General features: G+C 40.6%; 1 long non-coding RNA gene across 2 annotated transcripts in view; it reads left to right on the top strand.

The window, feature by feature from the left end:
- The first annotated feature begins 3,973 nt into the window (after positions 1-3,973).
- Positions 3,974-15,235, top strand: part of LOC138259014 (uncharacterized) — a 30,616-nt gene continuing 19,354 nt past the window's right edge. The window contains exons 1-3 of one of the 2 annotated variants that reach the window (XR_011198623.1): positions 3,974-4,051; positions 5,817-5,967; positions 6,117-6,173. This is a non-coding gene — a long non-coding RNA (uncharacterized lncRNA). The other variant, XR_011198622.1, reaches the window with a different exon arrangement.

The raw sequence follows: 15,235 nt of genomic DNA, 5'->3' as shown, positions 1-15,235 counted from the left end.
TCGGTTTCACGGTTGGCATTACTATCATGTATTTAGTTAGAGCTTTTGTGTTTGTAGTTTTGTACTTATTTTATAAGTAGTTAGTAGTTTCTTTGTTGTTTATAAACAAAAAAAAGTGATGGTGGTGTGCGTGGGGTGGCGCTTGGCTGGTGGTAAGGGTGGGGTGGCGCTTGGCTGGTGGTGTGCTTGGGATGGCGCTTGGCTGGCGGTGTTCTTGGGGTGGCGCTTAGCTGGCAGTATGGGTGGGGTGGCGCTTGGCTAGCAGTGCCAGCCAAACGCCAGTCCACACACTCATCAGCTGGTGTGATTGCTGTATCAGGCATGCGGGCGTATGAAAGTGATGGGCCCTTGACTGGCGCTGTCTGTCGATGTGAGTGTTGTAATGTGCTGGGCCCGTGGCTGGCGGCGTGAATGGTCTTGTGCATGTCATGTATGAAAATTGTGTGAATGGACTGTAAAGCGATTGGTGCCTTGCCGTGGCTTTACAGCTCACGAGCTGTGAGTCATTGGTTCAGTTTTTTGGCCTTTCAGTTATTACCAGTGCATTTCACTTTTGTGAAATCTCTTGTTAATAAAATTTGATCTACTGAACCATCACTCACCCTTGTGCCAAATCCAACCAGTATGTGTGGTACAAATGACAAAACCTGCTCCGCTGTAATCAGGCGTCGCAGCACACTTGAGACACGCTAGGTGTCTCAGGTGGGACCCCGATGATGAAGCATGCCTCCAACTTGGTTGGTGGGTGAGGGTTCTTTTTCACATAACCTAAGTGCATTTCTTTTCACAATTTTAGTGTTGGGCACATTGGACGTATGTGGACACATCAAAATGATATATTACAAAACTACCTGTGTTTGGGGGGAGGAGGCACCTATGTTTTTGGTCATGGGTGTGGCCTTCATATTGGGAAACCTACCAAACCCAGACATGTTTTTAAACTAGACACCCCAAGGAGTCCAGGGAGGTGTGGCTTGCGTGGATCCCCCAACATTTTCTTACCCAGACTCCTCTGCAAACCTCAAAATTTGCTTAAAAAAGCATCTTTTCCTGACTTTTGTTTGTACGATCACCGCTCCAGCACAAAATTCCTACTCCCCAGCATTCCCCTCAGTCTCCCAAGTAAAATGACACCTCACTTGTGTGGGTCCCCAAAGCAGAGTCAGCCTAAAGATGTATAAAAGAAGAATATGTCCTTATCAACTCGCTGTGCTATCCCCTCTATCTCTACAAATTGTTGGCCTTATTCTGTTGCAGGCACTTGGCCCACCCACACAAGTGAGATATAATTTTTATCGGGAGACTTGGGGGAATGCTGGGTGGGAGGAAATTTGTAGCTCCTCTCAGATTCCAGAACTTTCTGTCACCGAAATGTGAGGAAAATGTGTTTTTTAGCCAAATTTTGAGGTTTGCTGAGGATTCTGGGTAACAGAACCTGGTCAGAGCCCCACAAGTCAACCCATCTTGGATTCCCCTAGGTCTCTGGTTTTCAAAAATGCACAGGTTTGGTAGGTTTCCCTAGAGGTCAAAATCTACAGGTAGGCACTTTGCAAAAAACACCTCTGTTTTCTGTCAAAAAATGGGATGTGTCCACGTTGTGTTTTGGGGCATTTCCTGTCACGGGCACTAGGCCTACCCACACAAGTGAGGTATCATTTTTATCGGGAAACTTGGGGGAATGCTGGGTGGGATGAAATTTGTGGCTCCTCTCACAATCCAGAACTTTCTGTCACCGAAATGTGAGGAAAATGTGTTTTTTTAGCCAAATGTTGAGGTTTGCAAAGGATTCTGGGTAACAGAACCTGGTCAGAGCCCCACAAGTCACCCCATCTTGGATTCCTCTAGGTCTCTAGTTTTCAAAAGTGCACAGGTTTGGTAGGTTTCCCTAGGTGCCGGCTGAGCTAGAGGCCAAAATCTACAGGTAGGCACTTTGCAAAAAACACCTCTGTTTTCTGTCAAAAAATGGGATGTGTCCATGTTGTGTTTTGGGGCATTTCCTATCGCGGGCGCTAGGCCTACCCACACAAGTGAGGTATCATTTTTATCGGGAGACTTGGGGGAATGCTGGGTGGGATGAAATTTGTGGCTCCTCTCAGAATCCAGAACTTTCTGTCACCGAAGTGTGAGAAAGAAATTTGGTTTTTTTAGCCAAATTTTGAGGTTTGCAAAGGATTCTGGGTAACAGAACCTGGTCAGAGCCCCACAAGTCACCCCATCTTGGATTCCCCTAGGTCTCTAGTTTTAGAAAATGCACAGGTTTGGTAGGTTTCCCTAGGTGCCGGCTGAGCTAGAGGCCAAAATCTACAGGTAGGCCCATTCCAAAAAACACCTCTATTTTCTGCCAAAAAATGGGATGTGTCCACGTTGTGTTTTGGGGCATTTCCTGTCACGGGCGCTAGGCCCACCCACGAAAGTGAGGTATCATTTTTATTGGGATACTTTGGGGAACATAGAATAGCAAAACAAGTGTTATTGCCTATTGTCTTTCTCTACATTTTTTCCTTCCAAATATAAGAGAGTGTGTAAAAAAGACGTCTATTTGAGAAATGCCCTGTAATTCACATGCTAGTATGGGCACCCCAGAATTCAGAGATGTGCAAATAACCACTGCTCCTCAACACCTTATCTTATGCCCATTTTGGAAATACAAAGGTGTTAGCGATACCTATTTCTCACTCTTTATATTTCACCAAATGAATTGCTTTATACCCGGTATAGAATGAAAACCCACTGCAGGGTGCAGCTCATTTATTGGCTCTGGGTACCTAGGGTTCTTGACAAACCTACAAGCCCTATATGTCCCCGCAACCAGAAGAGTCCAGGAGACGTAACGGTATATTGCTTTCAAAAATCTGACATTGCAGGAAAAAGTTACAGAGTAAAATGTAGAGAAAAATTGCTGTTTTTTTCATCTCAATTTCAATATTTTTTTTTTCAGTTGTTATTTTCTGTAGAAAACCCTTGTAGGATCTACACAAATTACCCCTTGCTGAATTCAGAATGTGTCTACTTTTCAGAAGTGTTTAGGTTTCTGGGATCCAGCATTGGTTTCACGCCCATTTCTGTCAATGACTGGAAGGAGGATGAAAGCACAAAGAAATCGTAAAAATTGGGTATGTCCCAGTAAAATGCCAAATTTGTGTTGAAAAATTGGGTTTTCTGATTCAAGTCTGCCTGTTCCTGAAAGCTGGGCAGCTGGTGATTTTAGCACCGCAAACCCTTTGTTAATGCAATTTTCAGGGAAAAAACCACAAGCCTTCTTCTGCAGCCACTTTTTCCCATTTTTTTTAAACAAAACAAAATTTTCACTGTATTTTGGCTAATTTCTTGGCCTCCTTCAGGGGAACCCACAAAGTCTGGGTACCTCTAGAATCCCTAGGATGTTGGAAAAAAAGGACGCAAATTTGGCTTGGCTACCTTATGTGGACAAAAAGTTATGAGGGCCTAAGCGCGAACTGCCCCAAATAGCCAAAAAAAGGCCTGGCACAGGAGGGGGAAAAGGCGTGGCAGCGAAGGGGTTAATACAGACACATTAACTGGCCATATAAAAACAATTTATACTATCCAAGTATATGAACTGCCATAACATTAGTCAAAAATGTTCTTCAAGACAACACAAAAAATGTATTTCCCTTTAAAACTTGGCAAAAAAAATATTATTGTGTCACTTTTATGAAAGTTGGTATTTCTTATGTTCTTACAACATTTGTAAACACGAAGCTGGAAACAAACAATCACAAATGATTCCTATACAGATAAGTGTAAAATAAAGACCTTTCAGGTGGGAAGAATGGAGGGGGGGTTGCTATTTACATGAATAACTGCGGTTTTAGCTTTGAAGCGTAGGAACCACTTATACTTCCAAAATGGCTGTCTCATCCACTAGGTGCAGAATAATGTGAGCTCGTGCATGCCTTTATCGTCCCTTTTCTATATCTATGCTTACTGTACTGAACTGTACAGTACAGCTGCAGCTCCATCCGGGTAATTTTCCACCCCAGGGCAGCAAACGAAACGGCAGAGGCTACATCCGGGTACTCGCAGGCTACAGGTTAGTGCACAGAGTGGTTCCATGCTGGTGCTTCAACCCGAGGGACGCTCTTCTGTAGTCACTAGCAGAGGAATGCGCCGCGATAGGCAGGAAAAGGCCGCGGCGAAAGGAAAAGGCTCTTGAACGTTTTAATACTGGCCAGCGGGACCTCGTCCCTCGGGGGTGAGAAGACACGGGCGGAAATGACATTCCAGTCAGCGCCGAGAGGCCAACCGCCATTTTCACAGGCAGAGGGGAAGCCATGCGCAAGACACGGCGTAGGAGAGGAAGGGTGTTATAAGGGTGTAGAGCACCGTGCAGGCCGAGGAACGGGTATCTTTACCGCTGGATGGCGGGCAATCGCTGTCTCAGTCGGGGTGTTGGAGAGCGCTGCTCTCTTGTCAACCAGTATGGAGGGAAGAGGTGCGGCCGATGACTCACCGGGGAAGATGAAACACTGCCTTCGGGTATGAAGCAGCCGTTCAAGTTCAAGGGTTTCATGTAACCTAGCCGCACTAGTAGGAGCAGTTCTGGCGAGAATAATTTGGGATGGTGCCGAAAACATCATATGCTGCCTACTGCCATAGATATCGCCATTTCTCCACGTTAGGTTTTGGCATGTAGCCTTTGCAATTTTCTGTAGAAAAATTCTCTGTCGTGGAGGTCTCTAAACCCTCGTAGCTGGGAGATATTCTATTTAATCGTGGTATTGACAAAACTGTATCCTCGATGCATGAAAGAATGGTTAGTAGTCGAAATCAACCTGAAATTTTAATGTATGGACATTTTAAAAAAAAAGCATTGTAAACCAAGTGAATGTGGTGTAGCCATTTCGGTGTCTGATATATTCATACTGCAATGTAATTTCTTATTCCGCGTTGCCTTCCGCGTGAGGACATTTTCATTTTGTATTTTGCTGTTGTCTCGTGCTTTTGCAAGATAAACACCTTTTCCAAAAACGCATTCAGACCATGCTTCCTATCAGTGGTTGCGGATTACGATTGACAGAAACTGAGACGCTGTCGATGGCATCTGCTGAAGATCATACCTTTTACGAGCTCACCGTTAACTCATGACAAAATCCGTTTTTTGGCACCTTAGGTAGCAGACCACATCAATTTCGATCTCTTCTTTCCGCGTCTATACCAACTTCCACGTACTTCAATTTGCATATACTTTTTGAGCACTGTTAATTGTACTTTGCTGATTTGTGATTTGATTCGAGTGAATCGCACATTAGATTCCATTACCCGGTAAGCGTGTCTTAACTGCGTTCTCGTGTCTGTCACGTTGCCAACTTTCCTACTTTATCTCGTCTTTATGCTGCTCATTTTGTTTCCCCTTATGTTTGGCCATTTGTGTGTTCCTTTCCTCCAGATACCGTGTACGATGGTATCACTGGTACTCGGTGCAGTTTTGTTTAATAATTGAGTCGCTGCCCGTTACTCTACCTGCAGCAAACCTTTACCTCCTCCCCCATTATAGTACTCGTTGCCCATGGGCATTGCTTCGCTGCTCCCGTCGGCACTGATTAGCATTGTAAACCGGTCCTCTGTGTCACAATGCCGCACCGCAAAGGCAACGGTGTGGTTGTAAGGAAGCCCGAAAAGATAGCTGCAGCATTCAGTCACATTTATCGTATTTAGCAACCTCGGCTTTCTCTGAAGCATGATTTGTGAAAGCCCCACCCACGCGATGTAAGCCTATAGGGCCTCTTCGTATTCTCCTTTTTGCCGAGTGGCTGTTCGGACTGCCAATTTCTGACTGACGTCACTTCCTCCATCAGGTTTGCTGGAAGGGGAGACCTTGGCCTTGGGGGTTGGTATGCTGGAGGTGTGCCCCTGCCATCTGAGTAGACTGCGCGCCTCTGCTGTGCCTGTAATGAGCACTGTACATTAGTCCACCGCAGCCGATTGATCGGAAACCAGGCGAACTAGGTAAGAAGCACATTGTCGTAATTTTCAAAATGTTATTCATCTAGTCTAGAACTATGAATAGTCTCTTTGCACGCATGTTAAAAAACAACTCTCTTCTCTTTAAAATGTAATCTCTGGGCCGTTCTTCACGTAATTCTTTGTTTTCTCAGCAGGCATTCTGCTCATGGAGACAAGCGGGTTTGGTGTTTTTGAGTAAAACAGACTTGGTAAGAGCACGAGTTGTAATTTCCAAACACTGTCGGTTTCTTTTATGATCCTTTAGAGTATTAACTGCACAAGGACAACATTATAGCTTAAAACCCAATACATTCACAGCAACATTGGAAAATGTACAGATGTATTTGTATCACACAACCGTACAGTTTAATGACAATATGATTAAGGGGCAGCTTTTAATTTATGTGGAAGAACATTTTGACCACACAAATACAAATTGCTAACGTTTTCTTTAAGTAGTGAAAGTTAACTAGCTTTTCTTCTCTCTTATTCTAAACTTGATTTGACATTCGACCACAAGCTATGAAGTCACAGATTTCATTCGGGCCTGCATTGCATTTATTGGTTCTTAAGTACTTTTTAAAGTGAATTTGTATTGTTTTACAGTCTGCAAGCCTTTCACTTTGAATCAGTGTTATCGGTTCAGTGACATCTCTCCGAGCCAAATAAGCTTTCCTATTTAATTTTACACATTCTAGGCATATGACTATAAAATCACACTTCCACTTATTCCACATAGACCACCCGTTCCAGGAAATACTTGACTTCTGCTGACAAAAGCTCAGTATTTTTGTTTACAACTCTTGCATCACGAGGGACTTTCAAAAGAACTTGACAAGAGATGTAAAATGGGGCATATCTTGTGCTGCCTTACTTGTTATCACAGGGATAAATTGCAGCCAGTTGTTTTCCATAGGTATCTGGGTAGTCTATCCGGGTTAAACAGTTAATAGATATTGTATCTTTTTCAGTACCCAATATGTTGTCTTTCACTTTTCAAAGCTGGCTTTTTTTCACAAAGTTACTGCATCAAGGGCTTTTGCAGTGGAGGCAGAACCATTCTACAATTTTCCTAAGGTAGGATCGTATTTATTGCTGGGTAGTATCACTGATCTTTAAAGGAAACTGTTATACCAGAACTTCATTATCTTTTAATTTATTTAAAAAAAAAGTTATAGTCTGATACAATCGACTTGAGGGTAAACCTTGACCTTTAAGATAAATCATATTACATTTTAAGAAACTGTAATTGCATTGGTGGTTTATGCCGACAAGTGATTCGTGCAAGACACAATGTTAGATAGCCATATCAGCGTATAAGAACTCTTACCGCTTGCTAAATTGTGTCCCCTTCGATATAAACTTTAAAATGGGCCTGGTTTTCCCAACTGCGGATGTGTATGAAACACCAGTACATGTTATGTTGTGTGATTTCAGTCTAGGTCTAATAATGTGGTAAATTGATGATTAGTCAAAAGTTTCAATGTAAAATAATCGGATATTCACGGAGAACTATTTCAGCACCTGTAGCTTTTATGCCAGCTCTGGGAGCATCGGAGAATCTTCAAGGTTACCCAACATTAGCTGTAATAGGTCTGTAATTTGAGAGATCACACACACTGAGCAGCAATTAGGATAGAAGCTCCAGCTGGTCATGGTGGTATAGAGGTTACAACATCTTGGATAACTTTCACCACAGACTTGGTGGCAGTGATTAAAGCGAAGGTCTGGTGGCTGATTAGCAAACGAGAGCCTTGCATGTCATTCTCTCAAACATTACAGATCTTTTGAGGTAAAACAAAGAATTCACCAAAATCATATGTTTAATTTTCGGTTTCTAACCAGGCACGTCAATTACACTTAAATGCTGTTCCTCTACCAAAACTGTCAACAACTTCGGCTGCCATCGTTGAATGGGGGCACTTCACACTTTGTCACATCAACCGTTTCGCGTAGCTACTTTTTTTATGCACATCTCGGATGCACTCCTGAAAGACTGAAGCATTCTCTGGAGCAGGCATTACCACCACTGGGATAAAGACACAGAAACAAGGACATACATTAATTAAATTAATACATACAGAACGATACATGGACTTGAGGCAAGAGTGGTTTAACTCAATCAAAAAACTACTGCATTGCTTTGCATCTATACCTCATCCCTAAACAGCTAAGATGCAGAGCCCTGAAATCATCATCGATGAGCCTCATAATATTTATTATATATGTGCATACTTTGGTCAGGTGAGCTACACTTTTGGGCTTACTCTTTATAAGTCTACACATAACACACTGTTGCTTATGAGGTTGGAGGATGATTTAGTGACAGTGAAGAACAACTTGAGGAGCTGTACGCTGTCAGTGGCCGGGTGGATGAAAGATAATGAACTTCAGCTGAATACCGGTAAAACATAAGTACTGGTATTCCACAAAACACAAAGCGTCTGGTCTTCTTCATGGTGACCGTAGAATATTTGTCAACTTCCCACCCTAGCAGCATAAGTTAAAAATCACAACTTTATGCTGAGAGGACATCTTTTTCAGTCTGTTCTGCTAAGCCTTAGCATCAACTTGCCAAATAAGTTGATCACCCTAAACGCAGGAAATGACTGAAGACGTGGCTGCTTCGTAATCTCCTTATAGATGCATTCCGATCTTTATCAGTACTGTTTCAGTCTTTGGTAGATTGTGTTTTCACTGCCAGTGCCAGGATACCCTTCAGGGTTGCATACACAACATGTCAAATATAAATACATCTACGAAGGGAGGAAATGTGAACTGTTGAGAATGGACTGACGTCCTCTTATAAAGACACGGATAGCGTTATCTATCTCTCCCTCTTTCTCTTCCTCTCTCTCCCCAGCACTTCTTTACTCTAAATAGCACGAACAGAAAGGCAACTGGAATAGACACTGTGCAGAGGACACACCTTCAGTGAAACAAGGCAAGGTGATACTTACAAAAACTGTTGGATGTGGACAGACACACAAATACTGATACACATTAGTTAACTGATAATACTCATAATCATTTGGGATATCTCATGTCCTCTCAACGCTTACATAGTCCCCAAGTTGAGAACCAGAAATTAATAAAGCTCTGCATTCTACTGACAAGGACTATACCAAAACGTCCTGCTGATATCCTTTTAAGTGCACGCAAATATGTAGCAGAGGCCTAAAAAGAAAACTACTACTTTCACCACAATCTGGACGTACTGGAATGCTGCTTCAACAAATACAATGTCAACCTAGGTCTCAGAGAATGTCAATCTTCAGGTAAAACATACCATTAGGGGTTTGTTTTCGGAATTCCTATTGTTTTGTCCTCAGAACATAATATTTGGAGCCAGGGACATCCAGTTTTCATTGTTTTATTTGTCCACTGAACAACTAGACCCAACCCCCAAAGCGCAAACCTTTTGGCTGCCGGTTGAAAGCATCACAGTATGGATCTGTCTATCACAAAGGCACCGTGTGTCTATATATTGAATTTGTTCATATTTTTATATATGATTGATTATTGCAGACTTCTTTACTTCTAAGCAAGTAGTGCTCTAAGGAAATGCATGGAGCTCTGCTTGCGTTTTGGACAGTGGCTCCCAGATAATTTCCTGATTATATGAAATCTTGTAGAAGACTAAAGCAAGATTGGATATTGTGTGCATGTTCGTTTGAGAGCTCCAGTAGATTTCACAAGCATTTTATCAAATTCTACACTCCTGTAACATTAATAAAGGTCAGACATGAAGATATCTTTGAAATGGTAGCACCCACATCCTTGAGCCTAAGTTCATGAAGGATTTACTGTTAAATCCACCTAGAAACTAATTTCACCAGGAATAATTTTGTATTCTCCACGCTTTTGCAGGAATACATTTTAAAAACGGCTATTTTTTTTTTTTTTTTAGATATTTTGCAAAAAATAGACAGGCGATAACATTCTCTGTCTTACAATTTTCTTTTAGTTTTTTCAAAGCAAGCCAGTGAAACCAACGTAGTCCCAAAGTACATTTTGATGAAATCACTATTCCAGAAATACATTTTCTAAAGCAAAACCGAATGGTGCTCATTTTCTGACGCTTTAAGGATTAAAAACAGCCACTTACACTTTAGGGTGTTTGCAAGCAGAGTCAGTCCATTGTTCTGATGACCAGCAAGAGAGAGGATCTGTGAGGGCTCAGACCAAACTATCCTCCTGGTCCAGAGGGGAGGAGAGTGTGACAATTTATTAACTGACCAAAAAGTACCCATGGAAGAGAGCTAGGATTTAAAGTAGGTACTTTTGCTTTCCATCAATGTATTTATTTACCCTGGTAAGCATAAACCATAAATATAACAGTGAGTTCATTGCCAAACCACAGGTGAGACCTCCCTGTCCCAATTGGAGTCCTTTTTGGAGACCTATGCAGTACTGTTTTGCAAAGGTTTGAACTGCTGTTCAGGTTGCTGCACTCCCATCATTATGGTACAGCATTCCTTATAAGGGCTTCTGTGGCCCTGGTACAGTAGGCAAAATAGCAACCCTTTAAAGGTCTGTTGGCCTTCTGCTAAACGGTAATAATGTGTCAAACTGCACGTCTAGCTGTGGATTTCCAAGACAAAGCAAATCCATTGCAAATACCCCCATATCATCTTTTTCTTGGTGTGTTTTTTGTTTTGCCTGGGTAATACCTTATGAGGACCTCTACTTAATCATTACTGGAAACTGGGGACCCCCTACTGAATTATTATTGGAATTAAGGATCCCCACTGAGTTAGTACTGAAAGCCAAGGTACCTGGCTTAAGCATTTTCGATGATTTGAACCACTTAACGATACACAGACAATACAGAAACAAGCATTCTTCAAACAAATACACAACTTAGTTAAATAATTTATGTTGTTCAGAATTAAATGTAACAAAAATCAAAATTGTAATTTTAATAGGAGGGTTAGAGAGTTTTTTTCAATTGAGGCCACTCATCGTGCAAAATCAATTCTGTGTGATGCTTTTGAGCTGCTCTCACGAATCAACCTGAGGATACTAACTTAATTTTTAGACTCCAGTTTCAAATTTCCTTATAGAACATTTTAAACATTCAAATTGTGCATTTAACTTTTTTTTTATTTCTATTCAGTTTCTGAATCATTTTATATAATTTAATCTTAGTAATTGCAGACCCCCTGAGTAGGCTTAGCGGACCCCTTGGGGTCCCCTGACTACAGGTTGGGAATATTCAAGGATTTACTGCTGTTATTCCTTGTTGCAAGTAGAAACAAGTTTCTGACTGTAAACTCCTGAATGATTCTCATCCGTTGATGAACTGTTGGTTAGACCTTTGATAGCTGGTGCTGAAACAACAACAAAACATTGGTCCTGAACAGCTATGCCTTCTCCAGAGTTGGAAGAGCATCATCCTACTTGCCCTCATCTTTAACTAGGTTTCCTTCAGAGAAAATCCCTTTGACTCTGCTACCGCCTGTTTAGTGAGGAAATTCATTAGAGTAAAATCGATGTGTTATAGCACCACATTTGATATGCCTGCCTGGTCCCAGAATTAACTCTCTTCCAAATTGGCACTTTATCTTAGTCTACCTGCAATCTGGATGTAAGTTTGTGACTGTTGTTTTTTTGTAGCTTTCAAAATCTAATATATTGTTTTTAATAGAGGTGGTGTCCAAAAGGAAAGTTTTTTTTTTTTTTTTTTTTTTTTTTTTTTTTTTTTTTTCTTCCTTAGTGTGAATCATGGTTAACTCGCCATTATGGTTCTAAACTAATGTACTCTTACAGTAGATTTGGCCGGTATCCATCCCAGCTAGTAATATCATGACTGTTATCTCCTTGTGCAACATGGTTGGCGATATGGGACATGGGTCACACCAAGAATGATCTTTCTTATGTTGCCTCATGAATAGGTTTGTCTAAGAGGAACCAACATGGTGTTTCCTGCATGGCCTTTGTTGTAGAGAAAAATCTTCTTGGTATACACAAATATGGCGTTGCCTGTTGTAAAATATAAAATCCCTTGTGGCATTTTTGAGTGCACTAGTAGGCTGCCTGTATGTAACAGAAAAGAAATATGTGATCTGCAGATGCTCTGTATAATAGTTTTGTTCTACATCTAAAATAATAAGTCAACAAGTTTTTTTCTAATTAGTTTTATTTCTGCAAAGTACCAGTTGTGTCTTTATCTAATAATAATTGGTAGGATGGAAACATGCCACCTGATGGGTAATTTCCTGGATTGGTTTGCTCTCCATGACCTGAGAAATGTTCCCAACCAAAAACATTAGTGAGTAAAAAACGATGCTACTGTAGCTTTCCCCCCAGCAACCTAATGTGCCTACACCAGTTTATTTGGCAGTTCCATGAGAAGGTGTTTTATCACTTTTGCTGTATTTTTGATGCATTTTGTTCGTGTATGAGTTTTTCTAACTATGAAGAAAACATTGAATACCTAAAATAAAGGCCTATGTTTTTAAAATTAAAATATACTTTTAGGGGTTTTACTCCCTTAAAATATGTTAATCAGTAATGGATTACTTTTACACTATAGTAAATCATTTTACTCGCAAGTTACAAAATTAGAGAGTAAACTTTCCTACTTAAACTTGTCAGGAGCCCTTGGTTAAAAAACAATAAACAAAAAAAAACAAACAGATTACTCATGCTCTTTCAGAGCTGTGCTTCATTAAAATGCATGTCCTTAATTTATAGGTCTCCAAGGTGGAAAGTCTCTTTTTATGAGTTTGGGTACAACCTAAAATATTGGTGCTATGACAAATGTACAGTCAAATCATTACAGTAATTCATTATTAAGAAACCTACAGAAAAAAACACTGGTAGAGTTTTTAATGCTTTGTATTTAACATTTCAGGTAGTGGGTCGTTTGTTAATTTAGTGTAACAAATAACACCATTTGGCTGTTTTTAATCTTCAAGTTCATAGTTTGTGATTCAGAAATGGTGAATTATCCCCTTCATCTGCACGTTTTTAAATTTATTTTTATACTGAGTTTCACTTTTTGTTGCTCATCAAAGCTTTCACTTATTAATAAGACTGTTTGTCGTTTGTTGTTATTAGTGCTCAGACCACCACTTTATAAAAAGTATTAAATATATTGTTTTCTGGAAAGAGAAAAACAAAGGTATTTTCTTTAAGTCTACTGTCTGGAGTGAGTTTTATATGGATCTGTGTTGGATGCGTGAAGAAATGTCCTTTCGCTTTGTGTTAGGATTAATGTAATTTTCTCTGTATATTAATTTCCCATTGATGGTATGAACTGTGGGGAATGTTTGCAAATATATTGTTTTTTGTACAGATCAGTCTGAAACTACTGTCACCTCTCTCTATTCCTTCTTTGAACACATCCAAAATCCAAAAATGGGCCTGTAAAGGGTGTTAGATTTCCTTTGTTTGGAACACTTGCTCTTAGTATAAAAAGAAGGGATCTTTATAGTTGTAGATGAATCGGTGGCATTTGCATGAAGATCTGATTGAGAGCGTGAAGTCATACAGTTTTATATTTGTTCTTTGATAATCTTACTGGTTGGCATTAGTGCAGATCCTCCTCTGGTTGCAATGTTATTAATTCCATCGAAATGTGTGTGTTTTTTTTCTTTTATTTCAAGCTGATATTCTGTCACAATGATTCTACCCATCATCCTGTAGCTTTTTTGTGGTGGATTCCTCTAGTTATAATTTTTCCATGCCCTTTCTAATGGTCTATATATGCGTGTGAAAGTAATTTTTTTCCTAAAATATGGAGATTGTTTTGGATTCCTTAGTAGAATCTGGCATAATTTCTACTGGCTTTATTACGAGGCTGGCGGCCCGAAGTCCGGGCAGACCTATCATCTTACTGCCGTCCCCACCAGGATCAGTGATCCCGACGGGCTGACTGCGGTCTTGGTCGCAAACAGCTATGAAAGGCTGGCAGAGAACACGTGCCCATGGCAGGGAGAGTGCAGGGGCCTACCTGCCCCGCACCCTTGAAATATGCACTGTCTGCTGTGCAGACACTGCATTTCAAGGATGCTGACACACCCTGCCTGCGGCAGCATTGCAGCCAGCTCAATTATGAGCCTGGAACAATGCTGCCGCACCTTTCCCAGTGGGCTGACAGGTGTGAACCTTGGTTCCCGCCCGTCAGCCCAGTGGGAAAGTTATAATGGGGCCGTTGGAGAGACCGCCAGTACCGTGGCAGTCTGCTGGTCGAGAGTTTGGCGGTCAGATGTTTCCGACCGCCAATCTTGTAATGACCCCTATGTCAAAATAATTATATTCCGCCACCCCAATGGGCCTTTTGGTACCACGCATATTTTAACATTCTAAATTACTGTCACATTTTTTCTTTGAAGTGTGTGCAAATGTAATATGTGATTTCATAGATAAACTTTTTATTTCCTCAAGTATTTTTTTTGCCTATGATCTATTTATTGGTTTCTTCTTACTCGTTCAACTTAGCTGTTACTGCTGTATATGCTTTCATATTTGTAATCTGCATTTGGGGATTTCCTTGTCTAGGATGTTGTTTGTTTTGAAATTTGATAACCGTAATTAACAAGTTTCCACTTCTGTATGCAAATGCAAATCGTTTGAAAGAAAATGTATCACACTAAGTGGAACCCTCAGGTCCACTCATTTGTTAATATGTGGGTGATTAAAACCATATAGATAAAACAGAAATATATAATAAATACAGAGTTATAAATCTAGCCAACAAATAAGTTGGCTTGAACAACTGTAATTCTACTCCAGAAACAACCTTTTAAATTGGAACCGGATGTTGTTAAAATATATTACAGACCATTCCTAACTTAAATTGCATTTTCAAGATCCCCCAATGATCAGAGGGCCAGTTCACTCATTTGAAAGCATTCATAGAAAAACAAATGTAGGGTGTGATTGTTTGAAATGTATTGGCTTTAGCAGTGGTGTCAAATGTTTGCTACTGTGAAAAACCCGCAGAACAAAGTTGAACTCATGATTGATTTAACAGAAATCAAATCACAGGAACAGGGTAGAAGCTCGTGTAGAGCCCAAATCTTAAGAAAACGTAAGAAAGAATACACAATGTCTAGTATAAATCACTTCTGGAAAAATCTGTTGCTGGTTACCCAACCAAGGTAAATCTCTATGGCAGGTACAGTTTTCACTAGCATATGGGGTCTCTGAGGGTTTTAATATTTCTCCCACCTCCCTAAGGACTCTTGTTTTATAAAAAATAAAAAAAATCCTCAAGTTTCGGTTTGAATTTCCCAAGTCCCATTTTTCCAGTGTTTTGTAC

The sequence above is a fragment of the Pleurodeles waltl genome, chromosome 9, assembly GCF_031143425.1.
Source record: "Pleurodeles waltl isolate 20211129_DDA chromosome 9, aPleWal1.hap1.20221129, whole genome shotgun sequence".
Lineage (NCBI taxonomy): Eukaryota > Metazoa > Chordata > Amphibia > Caudata > Salamandridae > Pleurodeles > Pleurodeles waltl.
The sequence above is the reverse complement of the archived record's forward strand: the minus strand, read 5'-3'. Positions and strand labels throughout refer to the sequence as shown.